Source organism: Condylura cristata, unplaced genomic scaffold (genome assembly GCF_000260355.1).
Source record: "Condylura cristata isolate star-nosed mole 26May11 unplaced genomic scaffold, ConCri1.0 scaffold00064, whole genome shotgun sequence".
NCBI lineage: Eukaryota > Metazoa > Chordata > Mammalia > Eulipotyphla > Talpidae > Condylura > Condylura cristata.
Window position 1 is genome coordinate 69,267 of NW_004567165.1, and position 8,777 is coordinate 78,043.

Genomic DNA, 8,777 nt, shown 5'->3' on the forward strand with positions numbered 1-8,777 from the left:
TTTCATTCTTTTTTTTTGCATTCGCTATCTGCTTTACTTTTTATTTTCTAAATGTTGATTGTCCTTTGCAATCTATTTGTTTCATGTGTGTTTTATTTCTAATTTTGTTGTTTCTAATTGGTTTCATATTTTTAAATTTTATACCATTTCAAGTCATTGGTTGTGATTTTCAGTGAGTTTGTTTTTAATTAATATTAAGATTAATTTAGTATTAGTAGTTTGCATTAGCATCAGTAGGAAGACTGGTGTAGTTAGCATTAAAATTACAGTTAAGATAGCACTAGTAGCATTTAGTTAGCTCAGTGAGTAGTTATTGTTGGGATTCTACAGGAGTTAGCATTCAGGACCGGTGAGCGTGGTGAAGCCAGCCCCCATCATTATGGTCCACACAAGAAGGCAGATTGGCATTAAAAACTATGAAGTGCTCCAGAAGCTGGGGGAGGGCAACTATGGCACAGTCATGCTCACCTGGCACAAGCTCACGGGCACTTTGGTGGCTATAAAGATCATCACGAAACCCAAGGAGAAGAGCAACGTGTCGCCGGAGCAGGAGGTGCGAAGCCTGAAGGTACTCAGCCACCCGCACATTGTTAAGCTCTTCCAGGAGGTGGACAAAAGGGACAAGCTGGTGCTGGTAATGAAATATCTGGAGGGCGGTGATCTGCTGGGCTGCCTCCAGCAGCACGGGCGCCTATCTGAGCGTAAAGCCCGGGGCAAGTTCTGCCAGATCCTGTCAGTGCTACATCACTGCCATGCCAAGGGCATAGTACACCGGGATCTGAAGCCCAACAACCTGCTGTTGGACCACCAGAGGAACATTAAGCTGGCAGACTTTGGGCTCAGCATGGAGTTCTCCGACGACCTGCTGAACACATATTATGGCACACCAGAGTATGCTGCACCCGAGATCCACCTTAACAGATCTTACAACGGCCCCGGAGTGGACATTTGCAGCCTCGGGGTTGTATTGTACCGAATGGTGACAGGGTCACTGCCCTTCCTGGGTAAGAATGCCTGGGAGGTTGGGGAGCGCATAGTAAGTGGCAATTTTTACATGCCCGACTACCTGTCCACCCAGTGTCAGGACCTGTTAAGTAGGAGGATGGCACTTGACCCCAAGAAACGGGCCAACATCGACACCATCATTGACCATCCCTGGGTGAAAATGAGGAAGGGACACCTGTCCCTCAGGGTGCCCTCCCACGACCATGTTGACCCGGCCATAATGGGGGCCATGATGTCCTTCGGATTTCAAAGGGATCAGGTGCACAGAGCAGTGGCTGAGCAGAGAGATGACTCCATCATGGACACCTTTTTAATACTCTTCTCCACAAAGCTGGAGGAAGAGGAGGAGGCACAGGGGCATGCCATCTTGGGGGAGTACTCCCATACGTTTGGGTCTGATTGTGCCGGTCCTTCCAGGGAGTGCACCCTTCAGCCCGGCCTTTCTGGGAAAACCACTTTCCAGTAAAACCCTGTGTCCCGTGGACACAGTCCTTGATCCAGAAAGAACAGGACAGAATGCCATCGGCCCAGGTCGTATCCAGACCAGAGCGCAAGTCCAGATCTGTTCCTGTCAGCAAACTGGAACACACCAGGGAACACATGACCCCCTATGTTCCAGTCCCTGAGCTGGAAGTCCCAGGGGAGCACAAAAACGTATCTGTGCCAAGCCTCCGGCTGGAGGTCCCCCAAGACCTGGAGACCACCTCGAAGCCAGGGAACCATTTGGAATTGAGGGAACACGAGAGCCCCTCCATGCCAGCCTCCCAACTGGAGGACCTCAGGGAGCACACAACTAGCTCAGTGCCAGCCACCAATCAGGAAGAACCAGGGGCACCTTTAACCACCTCTGTTCCAGCCTGTCACCAACAGAACACTGTGGAGTCTGCGACATCACCTATGCCAGCACTCCAAATGGAGGACTGCGGGTTGCAGGAGACCACACCTGTGCCATCTGTCCAGCTGCGTTTCCTGGGGAAGTTTGAGAACACTTCTTTGCTATCTGCCTGGCAGGAGGATCCCAGGGAGCCCTAGGGTACCTCTGTGACAAGCCCACAGCTGGAATACAACGGGCAGCCCGAGACTACCTCTGAGACAGCCCCCCCCCCCGCTGGAGAACCACAGGGAGCCCAAAATGACAACTGAGACAGGCTCCCAGCTGGAGACCCACAGGGGCCATGGGAAAACTCCTGTGCCATGGCCCCAGCCCGATCACCCTCCAGTCCGTGGGGTCACTTCTCTGCCAGCACTCTAGCTGCAGGAAAACCAGGAGCACAATTCGACCTCCATTGCCCATCTGGAAGGACATGTGGAAAACTTAAACTCCACCTGCAGCACAGCACCTGAGCCCCAAAGGATGACCTAGGCACCTACTCCACGATGTGCCTGGCGCCGCGTCTTCTGGTGTAGTGCAGTAACACCAGAGAGCAGAGTCCAATGTGATGAAAACATGAAGACTCAAGACTCCCTGCACTCCCAGGCCAGGTGTGAAGACTAGAGCTCGTAATGTACTGAACATCATTCTGCGAATGTGCTGTTGTTGCAACCACGGTGAAACCACCTAGTGGTCTTAGTGAATGCAGCAGACCAGCAGGAAGTTGCCTGCAGAGGGGACAGGTGTTGTGTGCAGACACATTGTCCAGTGTGCAGGAGAGTGGATGCTCCTCAGGCTAGATATGGAGCACTCTACCCGCATGTGACAGATCACCCCAGAAAACCAAACTCTCCAGGGGCTGATGCGGAAGGGCACACCCTACTCACCTTGGGCCACAGCAGGTGCCCTGACTCTGCCTTCTTGTCCTGAACACCCGGCTTCGGCTTTGTCCACTTTTTCAACCCTACTCACCCATGGTGTGCTAGCTGTGGTGTGGTCCAAGTGTCGGGTTGTGTCCACAATCTTCCTAAGCCCACTGGCCACCACCACATTGGGGTTGAGAGTCTCGGTGGCCTGAATAGGAATTGACCCTTTGGGTAGGCCAGTAGCTGAGTGGGAAAATTCAGTCTCAGAGTAGGAAGCCAGGGCAGCCTGGGCGGGCATTAGGGATATGGATGGTGTCTCTCTCTCCCTCTAGGGTCCCACTTAGAAGATGATGTGGCTGAAGGAAAGGTGACAAGCATCGCATCTGACTTGGCTTGGTGCCACAGGCAGGGGCTAGACCCACACAAGAGAACACGAACACTGGGTAAGCCACCATCAGCGCCAACATACCCATGCAGGATTGACCTTGGGCTCAGGCTTCTCTCATTGGTATTTAGACCAAATTTAACAAAAAATGCCTGAAAACAGCTGTTGCATTGTAGCCTAGGGACCCCAGGTTTTCACCCGCCTTCCCTATGGGTGCTTGCCCCTCCCAACCCTGCTGGTGCTTGGGCTTTTCGCAGGACTCTGGCAAAACAAGGTGGTCACAGGCCTCTACCCTGCTCCAGTTGGCCTCCTCTTTGACCCTCTTCCTGAGAACCCGACATCCTGGCCTTTCCTAAACCTGGGCAGGACTTTCTTCCGATATCTGCCTAGCTGGGGAGCTCTACCTGCTGAACCGTCTGCAAAGGGAGGCAGTTAACGGTGTCACTGTCCTGTCTGTGTTTACACCTGTCTGAGGATCCCTGAGTGAGTGGTTCAGCGTCCACTGGTGCCCCGCCCCAAGCCTATGGGTCAGCATTCAGCGAGCTGATTTTGCTTCTGTGTCTGCCTGTCCGAGTGCAGATTTTTGCCTCTGCATTTGCCTCAGGCAGATCAACACCTCCTCTGGCCTGTTGAATCCAGACCCAGGAGAACTGGGGTGAAGCAATTTCTGAGCTAGCATGGCTGTTTGGACCAGCCTGGCTGGCAGGGCCACACTGTGCACAAGTGGATCTGGTATGCATAGTCTCATTCTGAGCCCAGGCTGGCTGGTGGGAACATCTGAGATAAACTTGACCAGGGTCATTGTGCACACGGGTCCGTCCTGGTGAACGCGCTGATACCAACTTCCTGCGCTGGGAGCAGCATTAATAAGCCAGCATGGCAGGTGTTTTCCACCTGGATGAACCTGAACTATCTTGATCCTGACCAGGAGTAAACTCTCAGCTCATTGTGCTGCTGCCACCTGATCCTAACATGGGGTAACCCACACCCAGCACTGCCCGCCCATCTCCTGCACTGCTCCTTTCTGTGCCCAGAGTCAGGCCATTTCTGGTTTCTCACCCCAGTGGGCCTGCATAACCCAGGTCTGACTAACACCCTGCACCCTTGTATAGCCCCTTGCCCTAGTGTCACCCACTACTCTGGTGTCACCCTACAACCCTGGTGCACCCCAATATTGGCACTGACCCCAACCCTTGCACATATCCCAGCACCATCCCATCTTTGTGTCCACAGTCGGCATTTCGGGTTCTTCACTCAGTGGCCCAAGTGCCTGGGTCTGGCTTGCTTCACTTAGGATCATGTTGCCTATCACCCGTGTTGCCACAGGTGAGATTGTCTTGTTTTTAAGGCTGGGACTCTTTCTTTCCCATGTTTCCATGCTCCTGTGATACCTAGGGTGGTGTGGTGTGCTCCCATATCTGAGGTGATGTGGTCTATGGGGTGCAATGACCCAGGGTACTCGGGGTTTGGGGTGGTTTTTCCCAGGATTCTCTGATTATGGGGTGCTTCGGACCTGAGTTGTTCCATGTCTTGGGATGCTCCACACCTGGGGTGTTCTGGACAGCTGTTGGGTGGGAATGTCCAGTCCTGGGTTGTTCCCACTCTGAGGCTCTTTTGAGAAGGAGGGGGATTTTCGGCAACACAATGGACTGACTCTTTATTCATGTACACAGAGCCTGACTGCCAGGTCAAATGTTGCTCTGAAGCTTCATGTCTAAAGGTCTTAGCTGCTCTCCTCTGCATCTACACCATCTCACAGGCCTGAGGGAGGTGCTGCCCCACCCACTGTCCCCCTAGTCACTCATTGCTCTCAACGTCCTGGGATCTTTTGCAAGCCTTCAGTTCTGGACCCCATTTCCTGGGAATGGGTGGTGTCTAGGCTTCTGTGGGAATCTAGGGAGTGTCCAGGGTCTTGGGCCTGATTTTTTTTTCTGGACCTGACTTTGAAGGAGGCTTTGGCTCTCAAGTGGCAGCAGGTCCCTCTAGCTTGTGCTGTCATTTCTTTAGCATCTACATGGACTCTCAGGCCATTGGCTGCCTTTTCACTTGCTTGCTGTCACCTGCCTTGGGCAGCCCTTAGCTGACACTCTTCTGCATAGAATTTGCATTCTATATCAGACCCCTGTGGGTGAGGCCACCAAGGAAGACTTCTCCTGCTTTTTTCAGGATCTTCCAGGTCACCAAATGATGCTTGTCTCAGACCATGTTAGAGCTGTCATGTGTGCTGTAGCAGAAAATGCCCTGTGGCATGCTTTAAGTGCCAGGAGATGTGTTAGAGAGCTTTCTCTCATGTTCATTTAGAATTGTGAGCGACTTGAAACCATAGAACATTTAATCTAGGATAATAATTACTACACTAACAGGCCAGGGCTTCCTGGAGGTCTCGGGTTGAGTCTCAGGCGGTCACCACTGAAACCTGAGTCCACTCCTGGGCAGGGTACAGTAGAATACTTCTTGATACCCCCTTAGCAATCAATCTGTGTGTACTGCTCCCCACACTGTCTCTGGAACCATCTTATTACCATAAATCAGGGCTTCATCCCATTTCATCCATATAAAATAAATAAATAATTAAGTACTGACCGGTTACAAACAGCCAATTGTGTGACTACTCAAACAGGTCTTCTGTGTGTCAGATTCTCAGAATATCAAGTCACATAAAAGGTGTGAATTCTGTGGGCCTAAGCCTGTTGATGCCCACAGATGTCACCTTCCTCTCTGTTGTTTTAGGCTTAAGTTGAAAATGAGGTCCCTAAATCATCACAAATGTTTTTTACCCAGGTGCAGGAGAGTAACTTGACACTATTCTCTCTTCGGAGTGATCTGGATCATGGAGGTGAAAAGAAGAGTCAGACCCTTAATGAATAAGGTCTATCGAAACAATGTGGTGGGGGTGGTGTCTAGTGCAGGTGGCCAAGTTCCAAGCCCTGGGCTTGAGAGGAGGGTTTCAATGGCTGAATTAGGGTGCTTGTTAGAGGGGCGGGGCTCCTTGGGGGGAGAGGATATCAAGAAAGCAACAAAAGTGAGCCTCAGCACTGTCCAGTTTATGTTCAGATGGGCTTTGGAGCCCCCTAGGAATCTGCTGTCCTGTGAGCGGAGGGCTCAGCCAGTGACCACCAGATTCAACCAGAGGACCCAAAGCGTGTGTTGCCCCTTTCAGCCCTTGGCAGGAGTTGGCAGGTTTCTGACCAATGGAGTGAAAATTGGAAAGGCAGGGGATATCAGAGTTGACTGTGGGTGTGGCCGTGATGTGAGCAGGCACTCTGATCCAGTGATGTGAAGCTCATCACAAGCTTTGCCTGAGCTAGTAAAAAATGGGGGTGAATGAAGAGATTGGTTCTTTATTGTGTGGGGTATTCATTGGGTGGCTTTTGCCTTTGGTTAACAAGGTGTCATTGAAAAAAAAACAATTAAAAAAGGAGTTAAAAGTGCAGAAAAACAGAGAAAGTTCTAGATATGTCTTTTGCTGGATGGTTTACCACTTAAGCCTGCAATAGTTTTCCTGCCAGCGGTCATTGGAGACAGGTTCCCTTCAGGCCTCCAAGCTGTGGAGTGCAGGGGTCATAACGCGCTGGGACAGAGCCTGTATCTTTCCAACCAGAGTGGTATCAAGGTTGGAGAGCTGGTGTAGATCTGAGCCCACTGGGGTGCCCAGTGGGCTCAGTCTCCACATGGTGCAGCTGTCTGGATAGGTGTGAAGATTCAAGCTGCATTTCACTTGGACCTATCTGTTTAGTAAGAATATGGGCCCGGGAGCCAGTCTCCCCCAGTCTCCCCAGACCCTCAAAATGTGCATGCTCAGCAGCTTCCCTTCCCAAGTCTCCTCGGGTGATAAGGAGTTGTCGTCACTCACGTCAGTGAAGTGGCTAGGTCGCCCTGCTTCGGGGTCGTACATCAGTGACACCTGCACTCATCAGATGCCACACCTGGTTTCCAACACTACTGAGCACACAGGCATCTGCTCTTGGCCCAGGGAGTACCGGAATCTCCTGTGAAGCAGCAATTATATCTGGCAGTGGAAGTAGCATGGTCACAGGGAGGGAGACCAAGGGTCACAGTCCTGGCCTCCTATGCCTTGCTTCTTGCAGGTGCTTGTCAACACTGAGGCCAGTGAGGCCAAGTCCAGGCTACATGCTGTGAAGGGGCAGGAGGTTCCAGGGACATCTAAGTTTCTTCCAGGCTGTAGTTAGTGCCCCCCTCCCAACTCCAGCCTGTTGCTCCTGTGAGACGCCACAACAGACCATGGTTCTTCATTCTGCACCAAGCCATAAGCCAAGGCCTGAGAGCTGGGGTCAGGAGTGTCTCACTGAGCAGGGTGAACAGCTCGTTGTCATGACTGGGCATCGCCTGCTGGGCTGAGCTCTGGGTGCTCAGCCCTCACTAACTGACCATCTGGGGTCCTAACCAGATGCCAGGTCACAGCAGGATTTCAGGGCCCTCTCCTGCTCAGCTGCCTACTCCCTGACATGGAGTGAAGACTTACCTCTTGGTCATGTACTTCCTCACTGCTGACAGGAATAACTCGACCTTGCTTTCCACAGCCCACATTGGAAACTAAAACTCTGTGCAGCTCAGGGGCCTGGGGAGCTGGCTGGAGCCTCTGTGGCCTGCACTTGCCTGGCGTGACAGAGTCACCTGCTGAGCCGTTGACAGCTGTGCCCGCACTTGATCTCTCCCCAGAGTGGCCTCAGCGCCCAGAGGTTGTGCCTTTGCTTTGCACTAAGAGACAGTGCCCTTGCGAATACCTGTGACCCTAGAGCAAGAGCCTTCCACGGGGATGTGAGTTTCTGTCCTAGGACATGGGCACAGTCGCCCGTGGTGTGGTCTCTCTGGGGAGGTCTGCTCCTCTCATCGCGAACCTCTGGCAGGTGCAGGCATGTCCGGAGCTGAGCAGCTCTTTTGATGCGCAAACACTAGCGAGTGGCACCTGCACAGAGGCAGACACATGTGACTCCAGATGTCTTCCTAGCTTGCAACGACCCAAGCTGACCACAGGCAAGCACAGGGGATTACCCAGTCAGGCAGCAGCCACTTTAGGGAGGACCCGACCTGGCAGGTAAGGCCTCCAAATTCCACTGAGTTCCAGGTACTTCTAAAGAAAAGGGGGACACTCATTGAGCCCTCGACCCACCTGGTTGGGGACAGCACATTGGCCAGAGGTTGCAGGACACTCCTGCCCTGGCTCAGAGCGATGGGCCTTTGATACTGGTGGAAGAGGTGGAGCGGAAGGCCAGGTGACCCAGGCGTCACCTCTATCAGAGTGCCTCAGGGGGAGATAGGAGGGGCAGGGGATCAGAGACACCACGGCACCAACGACCTTGAGCCGTTGACAGCTGTACCCGCACTTGATCTCTCCCCAGAGTGGCCTCAGCGCCCAGAGGTTGTGCCTTTGTTTTGTACTAAGAGACAGTGCCCTTGCGTATACCTGTGACCCTAGAGCAAGAGCCTTCCACGGGGATGTGAGTTTCTGTCCTAGGACCTGGCACAAGGTCCCTGGAAGGTGGTCCTGCTCTGAGGCTGAATATGGCACCTGACACTAGTGGCTCCAGTGCAGTCAAACCAAAGAGAGTTTGTGGGTAGAGGGAGGCCCTGGCACAGTGGGGATGCGGGGCATGGAAGAGGTCCAGAGGGCTGAGGTAGGAAGGGGAAT

The 8,777-nt window shown here is 52.7% G+C and overlaps 1 pseudogene; it reads left to right on the top strand.

Annotated features, from left to right (window-relative positions):
• The first annotated feature begins 379 nt into the window (after positions 1-379).
• Positions 380-1,471, top strand: LOC101633000 (annotated as a pseudogene).
• Positions 1,472-8,777: the final 7,306 nt, after the last annotated feature.